The sequence below is a fragment of the Triticum aestivum genome, chromosome 4B (assembly GCF_018294505.1).
Source record: "Triticum aestivum cultivar Chinese Spring chromosome 4B, IWGSC CS RefSeq v2.1, whole genome shotgun sequence".
NCBI lineage: Eukaryota > Viridiplantae > Streptophyta > Magnoliopsida > Poales > Poaceae > Triticum > Triticum aestivum.
The window spans coordinates 590,939,401-590,953,201 of NC_057804.1; the positions used below are offsets into that span (position 1 = coordinate 590,939,401).

A 13,801-nucleotide genomic window follows, 5' to 3' on the forward strand; every position below is an offset into this window, starting at 1 on the left:
TGGGTCTGGGCGGTCCTGTCACATCCCGAAACAGTCGCGCACGCACGATACGTGGCGAAAAAGGCGGCATGGAAATCGAGGCGTCCACACCTTATCCCATCCGAGTCCGCGGTCCGCCCCATTTCGCGCGCTTCCCAAAATTCGGATCCCACAAAATCCGCTAACGGCAGATCAATCTGTCAGACGATATCTTTCCTACGATCCGTCGCTCGGAAGTTCACTAAAGTTCAAAAGTTCACTCGGCAGAAGAAAGGAATGGATCAACGCGACTGAAAGAAAAGTTGATGCCAACACTGAAAAGAAGAATCGCTGATCTAGGATACGACATGATCAAAGCACGGAAAATAGGTCAGAGAAAATCATCAACTCCTTCCTCACTCTAACCTCGATCCATTCGGGGGCTAATGATGAGGTTATGTACCTAGGGTAGGGTCATGGACCTATCTGGGATACCCTACCCAAGGACATCCTTAGAAGAAGCTACCTTCCAGTCGACCAATAGGGACTTCACTCGACCAAGAGAGACATCACTCGACGATGAAGATAGCCACTCGACCATGAAGCCAACCACTCGACAGCCAGGAGACCTAAAGCCACTCAGCACGCAACGGTATGTCATTAAGTAGCTTTAATAGTCTTCATGGCACTTTACGAGGGCGTTGCCAGTAACCCCTATCTTAATGTACTTTAAACCCTGCATAACTGAGGGCCGGAGGGGTCTGGCGGACTCTATATAAGCCACCCCCTCCTCAGTGTAAAGGGTTCGCACCCCTGTAACTCATATTCACAGAAACCAGTCGACCGCCTCCGGGCTCCGAGACGTAGGGCTGTTACTTCCTCCGAGAAGGGCCTGAACTCGCTAAATACTCGTGTGTACAACTACTCCATAGCTAGGATCTTGCCTCTCCATACCTACCCCCCATTCTACTGTCAGACTTAGAACCACGACACAGTTAACCAGAACAATTACAAACAGTAGAGGAAATTATGAATGCATAAATGCATGAATGGTTCTTTAGATCAACTTCAAAGCTAGCAGCAAGCATGTTTAGACAACTTAACACATTAGTAATATTGCCAGCAATATTATTGTAAGCACAAGAGAATCTGAAGTTGAAGCTTCAGCTTCAACATTAGTAATATAGCCAGCAGTATTCACAGCTTTAGCTTCTTGTTCTGCATGTGGATGATGTTGGTACACACTCCATTCATGAAGTCCTGAGAGTGTGATATCACAAGTATACGGTCAAGTTTCTTGAGTGTTTCTTCCAGCCACACACATGCCTCAAGATCTGCAAATGTTGCCACAGAATGCCAGCAATATTGTTATTAGTTCACAGACAAAAGCAGGCATCACAAGAACTAGAATTCATACAAGGAATTCCTAAACAAGCAGCAACCACTGAAATCACAGGGAGATGCAAATAATATTGTGCAACCCATGTACAACTTTTATAAATGGATTAATACAAGTGCCTTTCTTTATGTTTAGAGCACCAAAATCATACTAATTCAGAAATAAAACAGATAGATAGGTGAAGCATTTGCAGTGGGCAAGGTCTCTTTATCTTCATTATTAAACTAGAGCAAGGTGGGAACAAGGAAGTTTTTTAAAATGCAGCAGGCACAAGTTGACAAAAGAGGCCTTATGGTTTCAAACCCACTAGGAAACTGATGGACAAGATAATTTTTACTAGCTTCACACACAATTGTTCTTACTAGTGGCAAATAGTAACAAACATAAGTACTGAAATTGATCTATTGATTGTGAGTAGTATGAAACCAACACTTGTCATATCAAGGTTGTGTGTAAATGACCTGTTCCCCCTAATAACCATCTAGCCACAAACTACAACAGCTATCTACAAGACTACAACAGTTTCAGACATTTACGTCCTTACAGTTTCGGTTAACTATTTTGCAGACTACATCAATTTCAGTAAACTGTTTCTCTGACTATAACAGTTTCAAAAAACTGGTTCAGGCACAAGAAGATTAGCACCCCTAATAAAATACAACCTGGTTGGGTCACGGGGTGGGGTGGTGCATGTCCTGGTCATCCCCCCTCCCCCCTCATCATTATCTTCGTCGTCAATGTCATCCATGGTGGTGAGGTTGGGCAGCCTGGTGGTGGTGGGCATCCTCCTTCCCCAGATCAGAACAACAACAGCTTCTCCTCCATGGCCCTCAAACTATACTGCTGCACACAATCAAATGGGACGCACACATCAGATTCGGAAGTAGATGAAGAAAACCAGAGGAAGAAAGAGAAGGGGAGGAGAGATTCATGTCGCATGCTAGGGTTTTAGGGAGGGAGGAAGGAGGGAGCTTCCATGGATGCGGCTGCCATTGTGCGGAGCTGCGGGCTAGGATTTCAGGGCGCGAGCAGCGGGAGCTCCGCCTCTGACTCCTACTCTGCCACTATGTGGTCGTGGATGAGGACCTAGGTTGAGGACGACGGTGGGTGGTCGGCGGCGGTAGGTTGGTTGGAGGAGTAGGCAGCAGCGGATCTGCACGCGCCTGACTGGATCAAGATTGAGAAGGGGAGAGGGTGGGTGTAGCAGTGGTGGATGACCGACATGCGGCGGAGGCGACGGCGTCGGTGTTGGGGAAGAGGGAATCGGGAGAGGAGGAGGATCTGGACCGATGGGAGGAAGGGGACGGGCTTGGGGGATGCGGCGGTAGCGGGGAGGTAGTCGCGGAAGAAGGCGAAGGTAGGGTCTGCGAGGGTGGTGGCAGCGCTCGGCAGATGAGGATGAGAGGCTGGTGGCGTCGATCTGGATCGGGGAGACGGCGACCGCGCGAGGAGGCGCGGATCCAGCTCTACAATGGCGTGGATCCGAAACGCCCGATGTGGCCGTGGCGGGAGAGCCACTTGAGGGTGGGGAGGCGTGGGGACTCGGGCTCCTCGCCGTCGATGGCCATGGTGCGGGGGCGGGGGCGGCGAGGGCCGGGGTTTAGCGAGCGGGTACGGGTGCGGGCGGCGGGATCGGCTTGAGGTAGGTGGCGACGGCGGCGAGGATTCGATCTAAATCAAGGGAGAGGGGAGAGGGGATGGGAGGAGTGGAGTTAGGGTTTGGGCTGCGGGTGGGTGGGTGGATGGATGGATGGATGGATGTGTGCCATGTCATCAATCCATGGCACAAACATCTCCACCAATGAAAATTAAACTTATGTATATATGTTTTTTTTCTTTTCGTTTCCTTTCTTTGTTTTCACCTATGTGAAGAACCTATCAAATATTAGTTATAAAATTGGACCGCAACAATTTTCAAAAATATTCGACCGTGTTATATGTACAAATTGACCAAACGGTTCCCTCTTAAAAGTTTTTCGTCCACCTCTCGTCCATTTTTCAAGTGTTCAAAATGAGTTTTTTGTGAAGAACCTACCAATTTTTTGTTGCAAATTTGGACCAAATCAAATTTATAAAATCTTAGGCCATATTTAATGTATAATTGACCAAATGGTTGGGTGTCAAAAGCTTTGATCAACCTCTCGTGAAAAAGACAAATCCCCGCCGATTCAGCTGGAAGCGGGTCAAATTTGAACTGCAGCTACCTCGTAGTTTGCTCTTTATTTTTTCCAAAAATCATTTCTAGGTACATAAGTATCTATTTAATCAGAGAAATATCAAAAGTTTTCCAAGATCCAACCACTAGCTAGGAACGGTCAAGCCCGCCATTTTGACCGCATTTTGAAACGGGCATAAAAAATTCAAAAAAACCAAAAAATTGGAAAACCTTCACAACGTGTCATTATATGTGACCAAGTTTCCAGGAAAAATAATAAACTTGTAATACGGAAATTATTTTAAAAAAGTGTTCTTAGAAATGAGCTATCATGCGTGAAGATTCATGGCTTTCAAGCCAAATGATCAATCTTATGGCCACATTCATGGCATAGTTTGTTCAAATGACCTCATATCATGCACAAGGGTGCATCTTGGAATTCCAAACAATGTTTCCTGAGGGATTTTTCATTTTCTTTGCATTGAAAATTCATTTTCCATTTTTCGAGTGCCTGAAATGAGTTTTTTTGTGAAGGACCTACCATATATTTGTTGCAAAATTGGACCAAATCAATTTTCTAAAATACTAGGACATATTTAATGCACAATTGACAAAATGTTTGGGTGTAAAAAGTTTTGATCCACCTCTGGTGAAAAAGACTAATTCCCGCCGATTAAGTTGGAAGTGGGTCAAATTTGAACTGCAGGTGCCTCGTAGTCTCTTTATTTTTTCCAAAAATCATTTCTAAGTAAATAAGTATCTATTTAGTCAGAGAAACATCAAAAGTTTTCCAAGATTCAACCACTTGCTCGGAACGGTCAAGCCAGCCGTTTTGACCGCATTTTGAAACGGGCTTAAAAACAAAAAAAATAAAAAAAAATTGGAAAACCTTTGCATCGTGTCATTATATATGACCAAGTTTCCAGGAAAAACAATAAACTTGTAATACGAAAATTATTTTAAAAAAGTGTTCTCAAAAATGAGCTATCATGCGTGAAGATTCATGGCTTTCAAGCCAAATGATAATCTTATGGCCACATTCATGGCATAGTTTGTTCAAATGATTTCATATCGTGCACAAGGGTGCATCTTGGAATTCCAAACAATGTTGACTAAGGGAGTTTTCATTTTCTTGGCACGGAAAATTCATTTTCCATTTTTCGAGTGCCTGAAATGAGTTTTTTTTGAAGGACCTACCATATATTTGTTGCAAAATTGGAACAAATCAATTTTCTAAAATATTAGGACATATTTAATGCACAATTGACCAAATGTTTGGGTGTACAAAGTTTTGATCCACCTCTAGTGAAAAAGACAAATTCCCGCCGATTTAGTTGGAAGTAGGTCAAATTTGAACTGCAGGTGCCTCATAGTGTGCTCTTTATTTTTTTTTCAAAAATCATTTCTAGGTAAATAAGTATCTATTTAGTCAGAGAAACATCAAAAGTTTTCCAAGATTCAACCACTAGCTAGGAACGGTCAAGCCCGCCGTTTTGACCGCATTTTGAAACGGGCATCAAAAAATTAAAAAAATTAAAAATTGGAAAACCTTCGCATCGTGTCATTATATGTGACCAAGTTTCCAGGAAAAATAATAAACTTGTAATACAGAAATCATTTTAAAAAAGTGTTCTCAGAAATGAGCTATCATGCGTGAAGATTCATAGCTTCCAAGCCAAATGATCAAGCTTATGGCCACATTCATGGCATAGTTTGTTCAAATGATCTCATATTGTGCACAAGGGTGCATCTTGGAATTCCAAACAATGTTGCCTAAGGGAGTTTTCATTTTCTTTTCACGGAAAATACATTTTCCATTTTCCGAGTGCCTGAAATGAGTTATTTTTTGTGAAGGACCTACCATATATTTGTTGTAAAATTGTACCTAATCAATTTTCTAAAATACTAGGCCATATTTGATGCACAATTGACAAAATGGTTGGGTGTCAAAAGTTTTGATCCACCTCTGGTGAAAAAGACAAATTCCCGTCGATTCAGTTGGAAGCGGGTCAAATTTGAACTGCAGGTGCCTCATAGTTTGCTCTTTATTTTTTCCAAAAATCATTTCTAGGTAAATAAGTATCTATTTAATCATAAATACATGGTTTGATGGCGAGACATCGAGGTTTGGACGGTGGCCGAGGGCCCCAACTCTAGAGCGCATAAGCTCGCATGCCCGCCGCATGGTCACAGCGTGACCGTGGCGTTGCCATGCGTTCTAGGCGGCCTAGGCATGTCTAGTGGGTTGGGCACTCCCCAGGCAGGTGCTAGGAAGAAAATTATAACATAAGATTCTCATGAGGAGACCGAACTATGCTCAAAGATGAATTAGCAGCCAAGTGTTTGATTAGCGGTACGGGAAATGCACATGGCCAATGGGCGTTAGTTTTGGCTGAGGATGATCATATATACTAAGAAGAATGTCTCCACAATTTTTTAGGGAAATCAAGAATATATAAATAACACTTCCTTCACAAAGTGCTGCTCTAAACAGAATAGGAAAATGAATATTGTTGAGTTATTTTTAAACTAGGCAAGGAAGGTTTTTGACATATTTGATGAAGATATGATCCAAACAATTTATGCGATTTTTTTGGAAATTTTTGGAATAACAGAAATATAGCTAGCTTCACAACCTAGGGCAAAAATTGACACATGGACATGACACATAGGCAAAACTGATGAGATGACGCCTAGTCATCACAACCCACCATAATCTACAAGGCTATGACCATCTATATTGGTCGTTAACAACTAGAAATAAGTCAGTGGACCAGCACCGTTTGCTTTATGAGCATTTCGTGTAAGGAAATTACGACCTTTCTGACCAAAATGGTCGCAATGGTTTAGGGTTTGGAGCCCCTCGAACAGCTTTTAACCAATTGGTCTCAAATGGTCATATATCTATGAACAATTCTTCTAGGGTCACTAACAGAAGGTCACTGGTTGACATATTTCTTGTAGTGTGATCACCAGCCACTAATCCTCCATAGTTTCTACCAGCCACCGAGCCCAATCACAATACTCAGGGTTTGTATGCACTTTGCTGATCACCGGCCATCGAGCCTCCATAGTTTCTACCGGCATCACATCCTCATAGCCCAGGTCATCTATCTCTCCTTGGTCAATACCCAATCCGCTCATCATATCCTCAAGTTCCTTGTCCTCGTGAACAACCAAAGCTGGCCGCCATTGCCGAACTGGTTCAGCATGCGGGGAAGTTTCACAACCTAAAACCCTACCACCGCCGCCACGCTAAGGCCGAGAAGCAATGCAAGGTTGCCCCTGAATCATCCCGAACGCGAGATCGGAGGGGAGGGGAAGGAAGGAGAACGACAGGAAGGACTCAACGACGACCCAGGTCATGATGGCGCACATCTTCCACTTCGGAGAAGTGAACATTTCTGAATAGGCATTTTAAACAAAAAGAACATTTCAGAATACGCTTTAATAACTCAACGGTACCACTACTTGATTTCTTTGTGCTACCTAGCTACTACCTCCATCATGGTTTATTCGTCCCCTTAATTTAAATTTTGTGCCAAATTTTGATCAAAGATTTAACTAATGAAATGTTAATGCATGTCACCGAAAGTTATATCATTGGATCCGTATTTGAACATCATTTCCAATGATATTATTTCTAATGACATGCATTAATATTTTCTTAGTTAAATTTATGGTCAAAGTTTGGCTCAAAATATAGAAGGACTAATAAACCAGGGAAGAAGTAGTAGTATAGAATGAAACAATGTCTTATGAAATGTAGTGTTGTTTGTGTAGCTTGAGCTACATGGTACCCCTTATCTTAGCCATCCATTTTGGAATCAAGATCCGTGCAGTCACATTTGTCATTTTTGTTTCTCTCAAACGAAACAACGTATAAACTTCAAACTTTGCATGACAACAAAACATTCTAATTACTCCGTGGAAAAAAACTTTCAGATTTTTTCATGCATTTAAAATCCTAAAAAAAATTAATCAAAAAGTCCTCATTTTGTATTTTTATGTTGGTCCAAAAAATCTGAAAGTTTTTTCACACATTGAAGTTGTAAAGTTTGTTTGATCTGCAAAGTTTGAAGTACATATGTTCTTTCATTTGAGAGAAACAAAAAAGAGAAATCTACTTGTTGCAAGTTATTTGGAGAGTACGGATCTCAAAGCAATGTTGAAAGGCTGAAGATAAGAGGTTCTATGTAGGACGAGCTACAAAGGAACTTTGTGCGAAATGTATGTCTCTATACTATAGTTTGTACGTTTGAATGGCAAAAAGAAAAAGTTTACTACACCAATAATATCAAGTGGCAGCCAGCTCCAGGTCTCCGGTTTTCCTCGCCACCTGCTGCTGCAGCAGCTTGCTCTTCTGCGCCTCCAGCTTCTTCTGCTGGACCCTCTCGCCGTACATGTAGGAGGCGAAGCCCCATAGGGACATCACGAGCGCGATGCCCTTTGGCCCGTCGAACTTCTCGTGCAGGAAGAGGACAGCGAGGATCTCGGAGAGCGGCAGGAGGACGGCGACCATGATGCCGGCGAGGAGCGAGGAGGTGCAGGTGATGAGCCCCATGATGCCCAGGTTGAGCAGCTGCCACGACACGGCGTCCCACACAAGCACCAGGTAGTAGTTGGTCTCGCCGAGCCCGAACGTCGCCGCCTCGCTCCGCAGCGCCTGGAAGTCGCTCTTGATGGCCATGCCGAGCAGGCACACGATCGTGCTAGCGGCGCCCATCACGGCCTGCATCTGCATCACCGTGGAGTAGGGAGGCGGCGTCCTCGCGGCGGGTCCCGTCCGGCGCCCGTATCGCTCCATGGCGACCTCAACGAGCGGCAGCACAGCCCGGCCAGCGCCGCTGCAGCGATGCCCTCGCAGAACCCGGTCCAGTACGTCTTGGATGGCTCGCCAGCCGGCTTTCCTGACCCCGGACCGACACCGAGCACGGCCGGGCCGATGATGAGCAGCATGACGGCGTTGGCGGAGAAGGGCGTGAAGCAGAGCCCAACGAAGAGGAACGCGAACACGGCCGTGAAGGCAAGCTGCGTCGCCAGCAGCAGCGACGACGTGGACAGCGGCAGCGCCTGCGACCCCATCGCATACACGAAACACGATACGGCGTACAAACTGCCTAGCACGGCGGCCGCGCCGACGAGGCGAAGCGGGAGGAGGAGGTTGGCGATGCCGTGGCGGCGGCCGCGAAAGAGGGAGACGCACAGGGGCGGGAGGAGGAGCGGCCAGCCGGAGATCTGGAGCAGCGCGGAGAGCCACAGGCGTTGCCCGCCGTGGACAAAGTAGACGCGGAGCAAGAGCGGCCCACCGGCGCCGATCAGGACGAGGCAGGCACTGAATATGACCAGAAGCGAAGGCCGGTAGCGAGCCGGCGAGGCCGTCGAGGCGACCATGGCGCGGGGTGGCGATGCGCTTGGCGTCTTTGCTGCTTCTTGCATGGCTGGACTGGCACTAGCAGTTATGGTTGCCATGAAGCTCAGCTCGGAGTAGGTGTGTTCTGCTCCTTTTGCTTACGAGCTTGGTTTGGAGTCAGGGTGGATGACACGAGCGGGCTTTTTGGCCCGCTCGTGGCCCGCTCGGTCCTGCCCAGCTCGGTCCTGGCCCGCTCAAAAAAATAGCCGGTCCGGTCCATGAAATATGAACCGAAAATTCGTCGGTCCGGTCCGGTTAAAGCCCGGTCCGCTCGCTCGGACCGAAGGAGACCGAGAGAAAAGGGGTGATCCAATAATCACGGAGCAATCACACGATAATTTGTTGCTATACCTATATGGGAATAACTACCCAGGATTCGTTAATCCATTCTCCCCTTATTTCCACGTACTCCTTCCGTAAAAGTAGTTACCCTAGCAGGCTAGCACGGTCGTATCAATCCCTCGACTTACTCCACGCTCCTGTTTCCTTTTATTCGTAACTAACGGGAGAAACAGCTATGATCCGATAATTATGGCGCCATCCCGCAATTAACTCCACGTCCAATTTTATCTACTCTCCACGGCAAGGCCAGACATGCATAATCGTGGGCACATGCACGCGATAGATTGCTTGCATGCAACAGAGAAAACTGCTAAGAGATAAACATGCGCACGTTCATGGCTAACAGCACTTCCAATGGCACGTCGTCTACCTCTCGCCGCAGGCTCTCGCGCACGTCTGCCACCTCGCCACAGCACCTGCGCACGTCGCCCACCTCGTCTCTGCACCCGCGCAAGTCGCCGCCGGTGATGGTTGGTCGGTCCACTCGGTCCGGCCCGAGCTTCTCTGCCGCCGGTCCGGTCCCTGGAAACAGGACCGCGAGGCTGGTCGGTCCGGTCCGGTCCGGACCGCCGGCCGCCGGTCCAAATGGCAGCTCGGTGAAGGACCGGATCGGCCCGGACCGTGTCCACCCTTAGTTTGGAGGCTCCTGGTTGTTGGATGCTCCAGATGGCGATGAGCTTGTGTGGAGTAACATGACTGGGTTGGAGGGTTTATATAGGAGAACTAATTAACTAAAAAATTAGTAAGTTGGTGAGTCAAACATAAAGGAAGGAGGAGGGAAGTACACACGTAACAGTTAACGACGAACTCTTCGGTCTATTTCTGCTGAACTCAAGATATATTTGTCGCGGAGCGCTGCAAATAATGGCAGTGTATGTATTCCTCCACTTGTTGCATTCATCTATTTGTAAGAGCGGAGTCGCTAAAAAATCCAAACTTCACAATAGCCGTAAAAGGGCACACATGAAAAAAAAACAGCTCTGGCAGAGGTCATATAAGTCTTTATCGCCTGTATTATGTAGAGTTCTCCATATCTGGCTTCATAGCCTACATATTTAACGTCTCGGGGCCAATCTATGAAACCGTGTGGCACGGAATGAAACTTCACGTGGTCCCCCATCTCATGGCGGAGATAGACTACAGAGATGGAAGGGAGACCGGAAGAAATGATGTCCCATTGGCGGGTGGGTTTCACAAGGCAGGTGAAATTTGGAGCCTAGAATATAGCGATTCTGAGACTGCCTACCTGTTTCAAACTGCATATTTTTTAGCCTCATGTGACTGTAATGATTTCAGCGATCAATTCTTTTACCCTTCGCCGAGTGTTTTTGATACTTGGCAAATAAGTTTATTCCTGTAGTGATTGGCTATAAGTCGCCTAAAAATGGCACAAGGCTGAGTCGAGTTTCTAGGAGAAGAATGTGATGCAGAGTGGAGTTTCATGGTTGAGACTGCCACGACACGGCCGGCCAGGGCATCCCTAGCAAGGCCTCGCCAGGGCTGGCTGGAGACAGGAGGGCGGATCGGGGTAGGGAGGTGGCGGTGGAGTAGGACAATGAAGAGGAAGAGCACTTCTTTTTTCATGCAACTAATAAATTATCTATCCTATTTTGCTGATTGAGTTGAGTTGGCGGAAAAACAGAAAAACAAAACTATTTGATGTATAAAAGGTTCCTGATTTCAGCATTCATCATAAGCAGTGGCGGACCTAACCCAATGGAACAGGGTGGACTAATAGTGCGATTTACATATACATTTATTTTTTTTCTTCAATTTTTTGGCCTTTCTGCTACAGTACTACCTCCGCCACTGATCATAAGTCGCAACCCGTAGGTACAGTAATTACAAGGTACACATGCCTCTTTCGTAGTATTACCTTCGTCGGAAATAACTGACATGGTTTTAATTCAAATTGACATGAATCCCACTGAAACTTTTCGAATCCTGCATGAATTAATCTGAACTACTCCCTCCGTTCCTAAATACTTGTCGTTCTAGAGATTTCAACAAGTGACTACATACGGCGCAAAATGAGTGAATCTACATTTTAAAATATGTCTACATACATCCGTATGTTGAGTCCCTTTGAAATGCCTAGAAAGGCAAGTATTTGGGAACGGAGGGAGTAACTCATTTGGTGTCCTAAAGAAACATTTGATAGGTTTTGTGTCACGGGCACGGCTCACGACCGAGTAAAGGACGACTCTTGTTTCATTGACCAGGGCGCGCAGCAGCAACGACTTGCATGCATGTGAGCAAAACGGTCAGCCTGTACTTTGGCCGCGTATAATTTGACCAGTTTCCGGTAAGCATTCGGCTTCCGCGTCCATAACCAACCACCACGTATCATCGGTCTAGTCCACGTCGGCTACACTAAAATACACTAAACCTAGCCTAGCTACAACAAAAGCTTCCCTAATTCATACTCCACACACGATGATGGAAGTAGATATGATGATTGTTGAGCGAGCAGAAAACGAAGGAGAAGCCCCAGGACCGAGTCATTGGAATGCATGTGCCTTTGTTGTCTCCAACTGCTAACTTTCCATTCTTTTATCTTGAAGGATTTGGTAGCTTCACTTAATTTGTGCATTCACTTATTTCTGTTATCTTGAAGGATTTGGTAGCTTCACTTAATTTGTCCATTCACTAATTTGTTTTCTCTTGAAGGATTTGGTAGCTTCACTTTATTTGTCCATTCACTAATTTGTTTTATCTTGAAGGATTTGGTAGCTTCACTTTATTTGTCCATTCGCTAATCTACTCCACTTTCTGCGCAGGTACATGCATGCATGCAATTATGCTGGCATTTTGTAGTTTAATTAGCTTTTTTTTAGACATGTCGTTTAATTACCTCGGAGCCGGATTTTTGCGCAATTTGTACTACTTCGTTTCGTGGGTCACCGGTGGCGGCGGGTCTTTCAAATTGCAATAATTAAATTTGTTTGTTTAAATGGGCCACCCTTGTGGATAAGCAGAGACTGAGACTGTTCTTTGCTATCTCACGAGACTGAAAACTGTCCCTTGCTCCGTAACACTATCAACTCAACGTGCGCTTACAGTGAAGTATATAGTTCACGCCTCAAGAAGGTATTTCGGATCAGTCGTTGCCGATGATAAAATTGATGACCGCATGGGTGCCGTACATGAAATTGGCAGCAGCAGTAAGAGGCGTTCCTCCCCCTCCCCCTCCCCCTCCGTCGCCCCCAGCACGGACGACCGAGGGGACCCAACCCTCCGCCGCCGGGCCCCTCCTCCTTCCCCCTCTCCCCTCCCCCGACGCCGGTGGTCGGCGCCGGGCTAAGCCCGCGCGTGCGATGGCGGCGGCGGAGGCATCGCCCTCTCACTCTGGGCTAGGGATGCACGGGATCCCCGACCTCGAGGATGAGGCCCCAATCTATGGCAGCAGCGCCGATCTGGCCCACGGCGGTCTTCATGAGCCGGCGGTGTGGCGGCCGGCCGGTTCCTAGGGGCGATCGTGGCGGCAGCCTGGCTATGCGGTGCCTGATCTGGGGCGGAGCTGCGGAGGGTGCTGGATCCAGGGCGGCGGCCCCTAGGCTGCCCTCCTCGTCTGGGCGTGGCGGGGCAGGTGGGCTGCCGGGGATCGGATCGGGTGGCCGGTATCTTCCGGCGGTTTGGTGTTGCGACGTCAGATCTGGTGGTTCCCCTCCCTCCTGCTGCCTGTCTCGTCGTCCTGGTGGTTTGCACTGTAGGCTCTTGTGATGGTGTACCTTAGGTCCGGGGGACACCTTGGCTGGTCTGGCTAGCCCAACGGCGGCGGCGTCTATGGGCGTCGCTTTTCTTCATGAAGGCGCAGCTGAGGGCCCAATCTACCCACCCCGATCTCATGCGGGGTGAAAACCTACAATCCTCTTCGGATTTGACGGCAGCGGCGCTTCACGTCATGACCTTCCTGTAGGTGTCGTCAGGGGCCTTGGGGCTCGGTTGGGAGTGCAAGGAACTGCAGGTGGAGGGGATGGGACCAGTGGCAGGAGGTGGTGTTTGCGAATTGAGGTGCGGCGTTGCATCCGACACGTCGACAACAACGGATCCCATCGGCATGGAGCAGCGGGGTCTCGCTGCTGGGCATGTGTTGATGGACAAGCGCAGGATGACGGTGTTGTCTGGCGTCGTGATGACGTCGACGACAACTAGACCGGTCAAGGTTGATGCGTCAATACAGCTCTGAAGATGGATTGGTGGCAATTAGCGGCGGCGGCCTCTGAGTGTGCGCCGGACTGGTGGTGCCCCATACCCGGCATGTGGCTTGGTTGGGGCCTCTAGTCTTAGATGTTAGGTTTGGCTGCGAGGTCTGTTTGGTATTAGGTCTAGACTATCAGCATCCCTTCATCAACTGGATAGGAGTAACGACAAATGTTGCCTAGATGGTGGCTTCAGTCTTACTGTTGTATTACTTTGTAAAGTGTTTTGTGAATAATTAATAAAATAAATGCATGCATTGCCCAGAGCAGAGGTCGGGGTTCTTCCTCCTTTAAAAAAAGTTCAGAAAACGATCGATACTGTAGTGACATTC

The 13,801-nt window shown here is 47.2% G+C and overlaps 1 pseudogene; it reads right to left on the reverse strand.

The window, feature by feature from the left end:
- Positions 1-7,809: 7,809 nt before the first annotated feature.
- Positions 7,810-8,984, reverse strand: LOC123090253 (purine permease 3-like; annotated as a pseudogene).
- Between the last annotated feature and the right edge of the window lie 4,817 nt (positions 8,985-13,801).